The sequence below is a fragment of the Vulpes vulpes genome, chromosome 13 (genome assembly GCF_048418805.1).
Source record: "Vulpes vulpes isolate BD-2025 chromosome 13, VulVul3, whole genome shotgun sequence".
NCBI lineage: Eukaryota > Metazoa > Chordata > Mammalia > Carnivora > Canidae > Vulpes > Vulpes vulpes.
In genome coordinates this window covers 109,204,365-109,220,290 of record NC_132792.1, presented here as the reverse complement: position 1 = coordinate 109,220,290, position 15,926 = coordinate 109,204,365, and positions in this window count along the sequence as shown.

Genomic DNA, 15,926 nt, shown 5'->3' with positions numbered 1-15,926 from the left:
AGAAATTCTAGAGTGTGATTGTCTTGTTTCTGAGTACATTAAGTTCTGTATGTTAGAAGATGCTCAGTCCCAAATTTATATAAACCATAAATACTTGTAGAAGACCCCAACATTGAGCACCAAAACATAAATGAGATAAAAGAGGGAGGCAGAATGGGAATGAGGAATCTCACAGAATGAACCAGCATGGTATACCACTTGGTTCTGGTTGCATGCCGGTCATGTTTTAGAAGGTATTAACTTCTGCCATTGTAGAACAAAATGATGCAGAGAAAACAAAAAACACATAACAAAACAAAAAACATATCTTGTATATCTCCCAAAATTAAGTTGAGTATGTTGAAGGGAATCTATAAGTGGAAAACATATCTAGGGCCTGTAATTGTAGAAATATGAAAGTCAAAAAGGAAGAATCTTAAAAATGAAGAGGTAGTAAAATATTGTAGTTAAGGTGGGAAAAGAGAAAAAAAAAGGAAATTTACAGTCTGATATAAAAATGGGTTGTACTGGAAAAAGGAAGAAAAAAAATAGTAAGGGTACCCTCTGATTTTGTATTCTGTAAATCCCTCAACTTCCCCTGGCGCTTTCCAGCGCTTCTTGGTCCAGAACTTGCTCTTCTGCTGTCCTTCCAGCCGGTCTTCTGGGGGAAGGGCCTGCTGTGCTGATTCTCAGGAGTGTGCCCTGGGGGAGTTGCCACGCCCCCCGCTGGGGGCTGTGTTCAGTGGGAGCTTCTGACCCTGTGAAGTCTCTGTTCCCTGGCGGTGCCGCCCTTCCCAGACACAGGGTGACACAAGAAGGAACAACACTGGCAGTGGCCAGCTCCCTAGCTCTGGAGTCAGCTCCCACAGTAACTACCACAGCTGCCAGTCTGCATTGGCCTAGATGCTCTGGGAGCAGGGGTCCCTGATCTGCACAGCTCGGGGCCTCTGGCAGGAGCGTCCTCGCTGTCCTGGGCCCTCCCCGCCTCCGCCTGTCCCGGGGGGAGCGCAGGACCCTGGGCTGTGTCCCCTGCGCCCTGGGTCTGGGGCCTGCGCTGCTGGACTCGCACTCCCGGGCCTCGGCTCCCGAAGGCAGCAGGGCGCAGCCCCCTCCCCCGGAGCCCCCCGACCCAGCGGCTTCTCCCAAGGCCCCGCCAGGTGCGTGCTCCAGACCTTTACCGAGCTCAGACGCGTGGTATGGGGCGCTCTCCCTTGGGTGCACCTTCTCTGTTAGTGACTCCAGAAGACTGGAGGCTCCACTTCCCCTCCTGAAGTTCTGCCGGAGTTCCTGCTAAGCGCTTTTCCACCCAAGAAGAATCTGGTGCGGATTTTTAAAGTTCTTGCTTCTCCGGGGCTGAGCTTTCCTGTCCCGGAGACTCTCGTCACCCCACCTTAGCCCGGCTCCTCACAGGGCCCCTCCCCCATTTGATTCTTTTTCCTTTTTTTTTCTTTTTTTCCACCTTCCTACCTTGTTAAAAGGGAAAACCCTTCTCTCTGTAGTGTTCCAGCTGTCTGTCTTTAAATCTCAGGTCAAATTCATAGGTTTTCAGGATGACTTGAAAGTTATCTAGGTAAGTTGGTGGGGACAGGTGACTTGGGGACCCTACTCCTCTGCTATCTTGCCCCCCCCACCTGCTTGCTTTTCATATTGATTTTGAATCAATAATGTAGCTTACATATGAAGAGAATAGGGATGTTCTGGTGAACAGCAGAAAAAGTTGGCCAAGAGAAGACAGACCTTCTTGCTAGATTTTGTTTTACCCTCAGAGTCTCTGAGTGATTTTTTTGTCTTGTTTTCCATTACTAGAAATATAGTAAAAATGTACTAAGAATAGGCAGCAGTGCTTGAGAAAACATACTAAAAAGATAAAATAGCAAGATAGAGAAAGGGGTATAAAATAAATAAGATTAAGTGGCCAAATAAAAATTAAAAGTAAATAAGATACATTAAGAGACAAGGTAAGACAATAAAAGTGAAAAGGAAAATAATTAAATGAGATTATCATAGCATAATAAAAATAAAGGAGTAGAATTGTTAACTTGCATTAATTTAGCCAAATCACACATTTAAAATTGAAAAATTGATGTAATTTTTCCTTTATAGCAGCGATATAAAAACCAAGGGTTAAAACTACAGAAGGAGAAGCATTATAGCTTATAGTTAAGGACATGGTTTGGTATTAGACAAGTGAGTGTTCAAATTCTCTCTTTATGACTTATACTCTGATAATAGGAAGGTCCTTTCAATGTCCTGATCAATGTAAGATCAGTTACATAATTGATAATAGTAAGATAATAATAATTGGTAAGAGTAATTGTGGTACATATTCTGGAGGAGCATATCTTGATTTGAATGAGATAATATGGCAAAACACTTAGCACAGTGACAGATTCTTAATAATTTAACTTTTTCTTAAGTAAAAAGAGGTTTTTTTCTTATTTGCCCCTCTTCTCCTCCCCTCCTAAATAACTCAGTCCTAAATCTCTTAGGTGGGACTGGATAGGGTAAGAATCAATACGGGGGTTGAGAAGAGCCACTAATGGCTCAGAGGAAATATAAGAACTCAAATACGGTGAGTAGTACGTCCATAAGGAGGGAAGTCCAATATGAGGAGTCAGAGGCCCATGCAAGAGAGAAGGTTGTGCACATGCCGTGGTGGCCAGGTGAGGGTGCCAGAGCTTGAGCAGGATGAAAAGGACATTCACACAGAAAAAAATCCCAGAATGGCTGTCAAAGCCCAAGTGTGATTAGAGAATCCCTGTTGGAGCCCAAGCAGATCTCAGTGTGGAGCAGCCTGACAGAAAGTGTTAAAGTCCAAACAGGAGGAGCAGCAGAGGTAACTTCATAGAAGGGTGCCAAAGCCTAAATGGAATGAGGTAGACACCTGCACATGGGTGGGGAGCATGGCACTGGGCAAAAAGATGTATTAGCGATACTGCAAACCAGGTTTCTCACAGTGACAGAAGTACATTTATTTATATGGAGAAGAGTGTGATATACTGGTTAGTAAAAAGGTTTACAAAGCTCTTTCTAGGACATGATGCAATATTAAAAGTACATAAAGTATGCATTAAACCCTTTCTAGAAGAATGGATGAAAATGTCAAAGTGGTTACCTTAGGGTGGTGTGATTAGTGATGTTATTTTTATATTTCTTCTTCTTTATTGCTATTTTTTTCCTACTATATTTATGTTTAATATCTGTAATATTCATATTTATTCAGTCATTTATCAGATACTTACTATGCTTCAGAAAGGCTCTGTTGATACACACATGAATATTCTTTATCTTTGAGGAGTGCAGTGGCCAGATATTGCAATTCTAAAAGAAGGGATGCTGAATAATTATTTTTAACAGTATATGTTTAGATTGATTTAACATTCTTGCCAGTAGATTCCTATAGCTCAGACAAGATCAAGTATAAAAGACTTGTCATTGACAAGTAGAAGCATCTGTATGTATGTGGTCGGATGGCCCCTGACTGAGATGGATGTTTAAACCAATCTCAGGGTTCATGCTATGCAGACAAAAGATCATGGTAATGCAAACAAACAAACATAAATGTACATTCTGGTAGATCTCAGGAAGATAAATGTAATAATAACCCATTAGTAGCTGTTTTTTGACATCTTCAGACTTCAGGAACTTTTCTGTAAATATGTGATAACTTTGAAAGTTGAATCCACTTTCTCACAGATAGATAGGTTGCTGTGCATGGGCTATAACAGGTAGAATCACCTTTGGTTATGTCTATAGGACATAAAGTAAAGTGGAGGTTTGGGAGTTATTAGGGTATAATTTGATCTATGTAGATAACCAATCCAGATAATAAGTCCTTTGGGTGAGTTATGTGTACTGAATTATCTGGTTTGACCGTCTACATGTAAACATAGATCAAATTAATAGGATAATTGTCAAACCTGTTCTTCACCTTGTGGTGTGTGGACTTGCTCTCAGGACGTAATTGGCACTCTGGGAGAGTTTAGCTCAAAACTGAGTAAACAGTAACAATAACTAATGGAGACTCTGCTGAGTCTAGTAGAAAATGCAACTCCTGAATATCAGTATATTCAGAACTGTTAAGGCAAATCTGTGTTCAGTGGCAAGTCCTGAAAAGTTGTCTAATTCTACTTGTGTTTCTCAAAATCAAATGTGAAAATGTCAACTTTAATTCTGATTTATAGAGGGAAGGACTAATAAAAAATGATTTTTAAATGCACGAGTAAAAAAGAAATGGACACTATAGAGAGGTCAGTTAAAACACAGCTTTAAATAGCATTAGTTAAAAATTTATTTTTTATTAGATAATTGCCCTTCAGAAGCTTGACTGAGAAAAATGGGTTTATGAAAAGCATAATAGATGAATACAATAATTATGTCCTCAAAAATGACATTTATCAGCATTCAGATCTCATTATGTATTCTCAGCAAAACACAAAAATGAGGGAGACTGTGTAAGTGATAAGGCAAAGGCAAGATTTTCCTTTATAGAAAATTTAGAATATTCAGAGTGAGTGTTTCCAAGGCAACTGTCTATGTATTACCTTGCAAATAAGCATGAGGAAAAGTTTGTAAGTATCATTATTTGAGAGATCTTATTTGATAGATATGATAATACAAATATCTACATATGCTCACCTCCATTTCCATATAGTAATCTGAGTTTGTACACAATAGCTACTCTGGGTGGAGTTGTCATGAGAGGTGGAAGCGCAGGGAGACAAACAGCCACCTAGCGCTCAGTGTATCAGTCTACTAATCAACCAGTCAAGTAAAACATATTTCCTAGACAGCTGCTATTGACTGTCATACTATGCTACTAACTGTGGAAAGTACAAAGAATAAAAAGAAATATCCCTTGGATTCAAGGGACAAAATGACTGAGTAGGGAACTGGGCATATACAACAGGAACATTAGCTAAGAACAGGAGGAAATGTTTACCAAGTGCCAAAGGAATGCTTGGTGGCTGCCAGTGGTATAGCCAGTGGTGCCCAGAGCATGGTCCTTGGATGGGCAGCCTCAGAATCATCTAGAACTTTTGTTAAAGTGCAAATTCCCAGGGCCCATCCCAGATACTAAATCTTAAATTCTGGGAGTGGATCCTAGTGTTGTGTATCTAACAGGCAGGCTCTTCCAGTGTAGACTATAAATCATGAAAGAATTTAAATAATTGGGAGATCACTGTGTGTGTAGAATTATGGAAGAGGAGGATAAATTTGACCTGAAATTTGAAAGATGGATATCAGGATCTGGATATCAGCCTGGAAAAGAAGAGAAAGCATTTCTGGCAGAGAGGTTGATGTGAGAAACAATGGCACTTCACTCATGTCCCTTTTGGAGAGGTCATCTGTTATATTATGTGCATATTTTCACATGCTTCTGTCCTCCTATAAGACTGTAAAATTTCTAAGAGTAGAGACCTAATTTTAATTATCTTCTCATTTCAGTGCTTCCCACATAGGGAGTGCTCAGAAAACACAGGTGAAGGACAAATTGGATCAGAAAGAGGAGAAACAAGGAAGGAAAAGAAAATATATGTGTATATAGGCTTTGTGAGATGCACATTGGATTTAGAGCCAAAAGACAATTTATTTAAATATGCTTGAGTCTTACCATAGTACCTACAGTATTCCTTTATCCTATAGTCTATGACATTGCTCAATCAATATTTATTAATACTGAAATAGTGATTTTTTTTTCATGGTCAGGGCCATGGTGTCCCCTGAATTCTCTCTTCCTTTGCTCCTTCCTTTACTCCTTTAGTTTCTTGCTAAAATTCCACTGCCTTTTATAGTCTTTCTCATGCTTATCATTTATATACAAATCTCTGGATTCCTATTTAGTCAATTTTCCTCTTCTATTTTTACTTAGATTACTAACACTTACAGGCCCTTAATAAGTTCCAATGGAGAGGCTAAATGTTTTTGCATTATCTTATTTAAAAATTCCAACAATGCAAGGATCTTAGTCATTCCTATTTTGTAGACAGAATCCAAGCTTTTAGAAAGATCCAAATAAGATTTTCAGCAGCACCTGGTTATTAAATTCTAGATGAAGTATGAGCCCAGGCAATTGGAGCTTCACCGACAGTGACATGACCACAGTATAAGGCTGCTTCTTCAATCCCAAATCTTCCTGCTGTGCTCCAATAAGAAAAACAAAAATTCATAGAGCATGTCATCAAACTATTTAAACCATCTTCAGTGGTATCTCTTTTAATTTTAGGAATGCTTTGGTTTATGCTGCTTTGTATTTGTGGTGTTTATGTAGGAACTTGTTAAACTTTCAACTGAGGGCTTATAAATAGTGTTTCTAGAGTATCTTGTGTTACCCTTATGCAGAAGACAGGGAAATGTTACATGAATGTGGTAGAGAGGCCAGAGTAGCTTCTGGGTTACCTTTCCTTAGCAAAAAATGTGTTTGTTTAATCAAGAGAGCCATCAAAATACAATCATATATATATATATATATATATACTCTTTAAAAAGGCAAGAGAATTGGTAATATATTTTAAGTTAGATATCTATTCACAATGAATGCATTTTAAAAATGAAACATTTTGTGCTCAAATGGTAAGTTTTGGTGTTCTGGAAAATTCAGTTATTTGTAACTCTTCCTTCCCAAACAAAGCCCAATAAATAACAAGTTGTGCACATCCCTTTATTGTGGGGCTATTGCCTCAATTATCTGTACAATCACTTCATTTTGCAACTTCACTTTGCCTGTGTAGGGCATTGCCCTGGTTGGTAATTGTGTGGCCTATTGTTTGCAGCACATGGATAATTATTATGCTGTGAACATCAATTTGTCCTATTGTGCCGAATGGCTCTACTTCCCGAGGGACGTGATGGTAGCTGTGATTCTCCTCAGTAGGGGGTGGGATGTTGCTCAGGGCTAGAGTTCTGCCCAGTAATTCCCTCTTTACAAGTAAGACTATACATAGTACATCCTAGAAGTCCTTCATTATAGCATTTGTTTTCTGCTTGTTAACATCATTTCACGCTGGATGGGCACTAGTGTAATTTTCCATTTTGTTTCATCAAATTAAGGGAAGAAAGGAGACTGTCTTGCAAGTCTTTTATTTTATAGACAGTTGGTCATTTCATTAACACTTTTCATATTCTTGTTTGTCATGATGACTGACGATAGTAAAAAGATTTTCTCCCCATTAACTTATGAGAGAACAGCACTTTTATTTATTTATTTATTTTTGGGCTGAGAAGTATTGATCGACCAAAGAGGACATTTATTAAAATGTAACCAGCATCTTGGCACTTGCAAGTGGCGCACACTTTAACCGATTAAATAGTCATGAAGAAAGAAATCAATACATCTTGGATTCCTCTACTCTGGTCTCTGCCAGCAAAGTGGCCTCACAAATTAAGAAAGAAATAAACAAATGTGTTTACGTTGAATGTTTAAAGCACTTTGCACTTTAATCAGGAAGTAAAAGGACATTACTAATATTGGTTGAGTAGGTGGTTTGAATGTGGTTACTTCTGTACAAACCTGATGATAAACAAGAAATTTACTACTGAAGTTCCCAACCACAACAGGAGTAAAGCATGTCCATGGGAATAAGGGGACTATGGATGGTTGTCCTATGAAATGCAAGAGGAAGGTCATTAGAAGTTCACAGGGGTAATTTCTTTTTAAGTTTTTGTTTGTTTTTTGTTTTTGTTAATTCCAGTTTTCATGTCAAAGTGTTCCAAATCTTTCAGCCCCCAGGGTTGGGAAGGCTGGCAACACAGAAATGATTCAATTTACCCCGATGCAAAGGGAACACAGTGATGTTAGTGGCTTCAGTAGATAGTCATAGCTGATTTCCTACCTAATATCAGATTCTTAGCACAAAATTCTTTAAGTATCATCCAATGTTTGGATATTTTCAGAGATGCAGAGATCACTGATTAACAAAATATTCATTTTAATTTTTGACATTATAGATTTTTTTAAGCTTTGTGATTATTTCAAGTCATCTATTTTAATCCCAAGAACCCACTGACTCTTTACATATATTCTTAACCAAAGTTCATCTTCTCAGTTTTCATTTATCATTTTAGGCTATTGTGATGGTCAATATCCCTGCCAGCCTTGTGTCACTTGAGCATCTGAAGAGTACCTCCAACCATCATCAGAAGATAGAACGCTAGAACACCAAGAACAGGGCTACACAAAACTCCAGTGCAGGGTTCATCCACAGTTAGGTGTTGCTCAGACATTTGCTTTTTTGACATTATCATATACTTTTACCACCCCGGATATGGAAATGCTTTTCTCCAAGGTAAGACCATGCTTTCTAGCATCTTTTTCTTTTTAATAAGAACTTTTACTTTGCAATCCAAACTTATATATACAAACATCTAGAGCACTCGATCCAGCATTATATACCAACCTTATTTATTTGCATTATTTTTAATCTGAAGAGGAGATTAAGATATTTTGTTGGAGGGGGACAATACTAGAATTAAGTACATATTTAATATCACATTCTCAAGAACACAAGGTGCCATTAAAGACTTGACTATACATGAATAGTTTATATACTCCATGTGACTACAATGACTGCATTTATTCCTCAGGGAGGGAGTAGTCTATATCAGGCAGGAATAAATTATATTTATAGTAGCCTAGATAAAATGAGCATGATAGATTTTTGTTTAATCATACTTATGTAGCCTTTTTAAAAATAGGCACATTAATTGTGATTTTAATGTTTTATTATAAGATAGCTTTATGAAGGTTAAGTTCCTTGATTTTGGCTTATGGGAGGATTTAAGTCCAGTGTTATATCTTAGTTGTAATTTTTATATTTTTTTCCCTACCAGTTATGCCTATGAAAGGTATTTCAGGGCCAGCAGTATCAGTATGGTGCCCCCTTCATACGACCATGTTCTACATGCTTCCTTTGCTTACCACAGCGCCTTTTCTGACGGTGCAGACACATGTGATAATCTCTGTTGTCTCTGACTCCACTGTACATTACCCACTTAATTATATTCCTATTAGATTAATTATCTTCTGGCTTCATGTTTTCAAATCTGGGTTCTCAGCTAGATCATAAGTTCTTTTAGGGCCAAAGATAATATATGTTGACTATATTTCATTCCTTGATATACTTACCACATTTCTGGGCATAAAGTATATGTCCTATATGTTTTTGCATTTGAATTCAGGTTAATCAGGTCATCATGTTTAAGTGTTGATTATTCATTCAGATTCTTATCCAAGCAAGGCCTTTGGTTTTGATAATTTATGCACTGACAACTTCCCACTTAGGTTATCCTCTAATTCTGGAATTAAAAGCCATTCTTGTATTTCATTCCATTTACTATTATTCTCCTGGTTCACTGCCCTGAGAGCTATGGCTGGCTCACAGACACTAACTTGTGATATGAAAAAACCTGTGCCGATGTTGAAACAGATGAGTCAGCTTTATTCCCCAAAATTATCTCTTTATATGAAATAGTAACACAATGTATATAGAGAGATGAGGGATATATGTGTGTCTCACTGGTGAAGAAACAAGATGTAAGATAGTTATGGACACATCATATACTGTTACATTAATTCCAAATTATTTTGTTTATGAAAAGAACCTGCCAATTTAGGTCTTTGTGGGAAGGAGAATGAATGTAAGGATATCACTAAGTGGCCAAAACAAGTCTATGGAAATAAATTTCAATTGTTAGTTTCTAAAGGAAAGCTGAGCTAACAAAGAAGGAGAAATAGAATTTCCATATGCTTTGGACACTTTTTTTTTTTTAAAGTCAGCCAGTTAACAATGAACAAAGAGACTCAAAGAAGAAAAAAAGTACCAACTCCTGAAATCAGTAAAGATCTCCTAACCCAAAGAGATACGAAGAAGCAAAACAAAGCAAGAAAAAAAGTCATTAAACTCAAAGAACAAGCTGAGACACAAGGACCGCGGAGATAAAGGGAAAATATGTACAGAGTGAGGATCTTATCTCACTTAAACAGAGGAACAATGGAAGCAGGCTGCCTTTCCTTTTCTGCTAGATCACATTAGGGATGGACAGCAGAGACAGGATGGGTGGTGCAGGTGGGGGCTAAAGGCTGTTGAAGGGTTTTCATTGTTAGGTTCTCCATGAAAGATTTTTCAGGCCAGTCAGTGTGTGTGTGTGTGTGTGTGTGTGTGTGTGTGTGTTTGTGTGTGTATGCACTCATGAGCATATATGTGAGCTTATTCTCTAAACTTTAGTAGCACTTTCTATTATATTTTCTAGAAAGTCATGTAAGACAAGTATCCATCAGTGTCCCTCACAAGAATGTACAGAAGGCAGAGAACAGTAGTATGGGTCTGACTGGGCTTAAGGATGTACTTTTCATTTTCTTTCCATGGTTTATTCCCTCTATGCTCTCCTTCAAAGCATAACTATTTCCATTTGAATGATTATATCTATAATCATTATCTATATTGGAATGTGTAAAAGTATATGTAATATTATATGTAATATGTATAGCTTTATCTATTCCCTCAAAGGTGGTTCTATAAGAATAATTATATCATTTTAAGGTACACCAGTCTGGTTTTTTTTAATGCATTCCACACGTTGAATGACCTTGGTTCTTTTACCCAAAATTCCACATCAGTGAATTTCATAGTATTTTAAAAATTCAATAATTATATTAGTATCCATTCAATGGCAGAAAAGACTGCTGAAGAGATACAACATATTCCAAGTACATCTAGTGAATATGCTGAGAAGAGTCCTGAGTACTGGACTCAGATTAGTTCTTGTGCTAATTCTTCCAAATGTAGGTGAAGGCCCTTACCATGTCTGGGATTAGGAAGCCAACTCGATTGTGGTTTCAGTCCTACCCATGCATTCTTTATTCAGATACTCACACCCATGGAGTGATGAATAAATGGCAAAAAAAAAAAAAAAAAAAAAAAAAAGGCTACTTACATGATTTTCCTTTAGTTTATTTGAATACAGCTACTCACTCAACATATACTTCAGTTAAAGAAGATTTCATTTGTTTACATTATGTCATTTGTTCTGGTTGCTGTGAAGAGGTAACAGAGGTGTCAGATATTATTTCTACACAAAATGAAACTACATTATCCTGAGGGAAATAAGTTGTATCTAAGTTAAACATAGATTATAATGCAATAGAACCTTAAGGAAGAAACAAGTCCAGCTTAGAAAGGCTGAATGGTTTTCCAGAAACACCTTGGTGGAGGACACCCACTATGTCAGCTTGTGGCTTTGTTTTTCTTTTAATTTAACTCCCTCCTTTTCATCTTCCTAATTATTCAATACATTCAAAGTGTAGTTTGTATTAAACTAATACTACACAACACGACTTCCAGTGTAAGATTTGTACTCATTCCAGCGGGATGTGTGTAAGACATTAAATGTCACTGAATCACATAATGAGATATTTATTCTCTTTTCAATTCTCTTTCAATGCCGCTGATTATGTGAAGACAAGTCTCATTTGGGGTTTAGGAGGTCACTATATCTGAGCTAATATACTTTTTTAACAAAATTGAAGTAGACTTTAGATTCAGAGCCTTAGGCAGACAATAGGTAAGAGCTCCAATTTTGAAATATTGTTTCATTTTTGTTGTCTTCATTCTTGTTTTAACAGCTTAAGCTTAGGGAAAAAAATGAAATATATACATAAAAATTGATTTCAAGGATATGAAGTTTCCTGATTAAATTGATTTAACAACACTGTTTTTATCCATGGAAAATAAATAATCATATAGATGGCAGAAAATCTGAAATTTGGAAAACCTCATGCCAACCCAAATTCCCTGCAATTTAAGTCACACCTGTTCTGGAAGCCTTCTTTAATAAGGTGGACTCAGTTGGCTTCCTTACCTCTAGCATTCTTCTTAGCCTTTTAATATGTCCCCATAGTAGTGCCTAGCAAATGAAATGGATGCTCATTTGCTACATATTGATTGATTTGAGGTAGATATCAATCTAGGCAGTCAAAGTGACAAGGATTTGGGTGCTGGAGAATAGGGAGCCAGGCATTTCAGATCAGTAAAATGGGAGCACATAAGGCCAAGAAACCAGCATGTCTACATTTTGTGTTCAGAGTATGGTACAACAACCACAAATAACTCAGTGCCCCATGTTCTTAAAAAGATTACAGGAAATACATCTAAATAGATGACTAAAAGCTGCAAATAATCTGTGTGAGGTAAATTGCTTTAATCTAAGCCCTGCCTCTATCCCTGCCACACACTTTCTGCCCAGTCATGATCTACAGATGCTACCCCTGGCCAGAGGATTTCACTTGACCACCACTTAGATTTTAATGTAATTTTAGCCATCTGCTGAAGCAGCCCTTCCTATATTTCCTTTTTTGGTAAGACTCTAGATTTATAAAAACATCATGCCTTGATATTAAACCCAAATTTTAACAGGCTCCAAAGTTCTATTCATCAATTTTCCTTAAAGTGTACCTAGAACAGCCTGGTTATTTTCCATGCTCTGACCTAATGCTCAGAGCAGCAAGTAAAGATAATGCAATGAGATCCCTTTGGTAATAGTATCCTATTTCACATCACCATGATCTGCCCAATTTTCAACATAATGTGAAAGCCTTAAAAAAACAAGTGACAAAAGGGGAAACCATGACACCAATAAAAGCCCCATGCTTGGAGGATGTGTTTAATAGTTCTAACATGTATAACATTAAAATTTTATCAACAAATCAGAGAGAAAACATTTTGTATACAGAAATCAATTTACCTAGCAACTATCTGCAAGACTTGCTTGTAATTTATTTTGCCTGAAAGAATACACTGCTTTTAAACCTAATTCTATTGCATTTTAGTGTGTATGAAGAGAAAGGAACGTGAACGTTTTTGCTCAAAGCATAAGTAAAAGAGTTAGAAGTATCACAGACAAAAATATGTACTTTGGTGAAATAAAATGAAATTTTGTGGCACCAGCTTTCCTGAGTTTTTAAGCCTTGGTTTAAATTTTTTTTTCCCTTATATATGAGTTTCTTTGTTCTTTGGCTCATAAGCCAATTTATTTGTAAAAAGATAGCAAAGGTGCCACAGGCTAAGCCAGGTTTAAGAAAACCAAGGGCAGGGGATCCCTGGGTGGCGCAGCGGTTTGGTGCCTGCCTTTGGCCCAGGGCGCGATCCTGGAGACCAGGGATCGAATCCCACGTCGGGCTCCCGGTGCATGGAGCCTGCTTCTCCCTCTGCCTGTGTCTCTGCCTCTCTCTCTCTCTCTCTCTGTGTGACTATCATAAATGAAAAAAAAAATACAAAAAAAAAACAAAACAAAAAACCAAGGGCAGTGGTGAAGATTATGACCCCTGGTTCCGAATGAGTACAATTATAGTGGGTCCTTTCTATATCTGGGGAAGCATAATGCAAAATAAATGAAACAAATGCAGGGTGGCAAGTGACATAAACCCAAGTTTGAGTATAAGTTTTAATGCTTATTGGCTGACTTTAACTAGGTTATTTCTAAATAAGCTTCAGTTTTATTATCCATACAATATGGATAATTTGTTGTACATAATCCATGTGGTTGTTGTGAGGCTTAAATTATATAACAATTTAAAATTCCTGGCATAGTGTTCAGACCATACCAGGCACTTAATAATTGCTACCTGCCTTCCTGACCTTAACCTATTATAGAGAGATTTCAGACAGATGACACCCCAGGAACCCCAATGCTCAGATCTGTGCCATTGTTATGTTCTTAGAGCAGTGAGTCAATTTCTGGCTTTCTCACCATTACAGCAGTTTTACCCAAAGGACAGTAACCCCCATCAAGGAGAAGCAGGACCTAAATGCAATTCATCTGAACACAGTACATCCATGGGATGTCCTCCAACCAGCCATTCTGGTGCTTCCTCTGCATTGGTGTAACCAGTTCTGTGCTCCAAAGTCCCTCAGAGTAGTACCGGCTTTTAGTTTTGCCCTTTTGTTTTACAGAGGAAGGCTTCAACTAAAAGCAAGTAGAAGATTTGTCTAATGTGTCACAACAGGCAAGTGGAAGGTCAATAATAAGTCCATAGTTTATTGATACCCTTTTATTTATACAATGTATCTTATAGCCTCTCAGTCCTCAAGCAACTTAGGATTTTGGGAGAGAACCAAGGTACAAAGAGTTAGGAACCTTAGATAAGTATATTTAGGGATGCAAACCACCGGAGTGGTCAGTTTAGGAACTCTCTGGAGGAAGAGTTTCTGGAAGCCGGAGCTGATCACAGGGATGGACAGGAGGCTTTAGATGTTGAGGTGATACTAAAAGCACCCCCTTCAACTTGGCAAAGGGGCTGAGGGGCCTGGTACGGGGGTATCTGAGAAAATGATCAACTATTCTTGAAGAACAGACTTGAATGCTGAGAAGAAAATTACTTTTAAAAGAAGGCTCTTTTATGGGATTATTTATTTCACTGGGAATTTAAGTTACTTTGAAAAAATATCTAGGGGCAACTGGGTGGCTCAGTGGTTGAGCATCAGCCTTTGGGTCCAGGACCCTGGGATTGAGTCCTGCATCAGGCTCCTTGCAGGGAACCTGCTTCTCCTTCTGCCTATGTCTCTACTTCTCTCTGTGTGTCTCTCATGAATAAATAAATAAAATCTTAAATATATATATATATATATATATATATATCTAGTGCTATTATGTCAGAATATTCAAATAGGTATAATTGCATAATATTTTACCTCAGTATAATTTGACTTGTTTAGACTAATGTTAGATCTTTAGGCCTTATTGTTCTTTTCTTCAAGTCTCACACACACACACACACACACACACACACATACACACCCCATATATATGTGTGTGGGTACGCAGATACACATATGCATATATATATATATGTGCATGTATCTACACATCCACACACACACAAACATGGGGTGCTTTGTTAGGCATTTGGTTTTACATGTCAGAAAGTAATTTTACAAAGTATACTGCATTTCCCAAGTGCTTTCACTTCTCTTTATTATTCCTCATTAAAGAAGCTGTCCGAATGGAATGGTGAAAGTGTAGGCAATGGAGCCAGATAGGCAGGGTGTGAATTCTAACTTTGCTATTAGTTGTGTGACCTTGGGCAAACTATTTAACATTGTCTATCTTAGTTTTCTAACCATGAAATGGCAAAAATAAAAGGAGTGTGTCCTTTATTTATTGTATGCAGTGAGCTAATGGATAGATGATACTCAAAACAGGATCACTTACAAAGTGGGATCTAAATAAACATTAATTCAATAAATATTGATTATCACATACTCCAACTTGCTGTGGTAAGTAGATGTGATATTATTATTCTGGTTTTATTAATACAGAAGCTGGTTGGAAGCCAGTTATTATGTTCTTGGCCACCTGGTAATACTCAGCTATCTGGGTTAGGATTACAAAAGGAGGCAACTTAAAGGTAAGCATTTGAAATACAAAAGGAAAGAAGATAAGATACCTCTATTTGTTTTAAAGTTATAGTACCTATAGACAAATCAAAATGGTTCCTCATTGGATTTGAAAATTAAGCCACTTACTGTGCATATTGGAACTGTTAGTCTCCATATGTCCAGAGGGAGGTAAAGCAGCTGGGGCCATGAGCTCAGCTGTGTGCTAACAGTCTGACCAAAGGAAACCTCAAGCTCTACACACAACTCCACAGAACACCTTTGACTTATCTCCCCAAACCTCACTGCTACCTGTGAGACAGAAGAGGCTCTCAGTATGATGGACGTTGGCTATAGACAGTGAAGGTATGGTATGTATGTGTGTTCTGACCCCTCCTGATGGGTTACTGTTCTTTGGATAAAGCTACTCTAATGGAAGGAGATCCCAATCCTGGATGGTAGGTACAGACTGGTCTAGAAGGAAAACCATGGGGGGAGAGCCACTCAGAGCCCCTCAGTTACTACCTACTCTGTACCTGGTCCTCGACTCAGGAATTAGAATTCTAAAGCACAACAGGG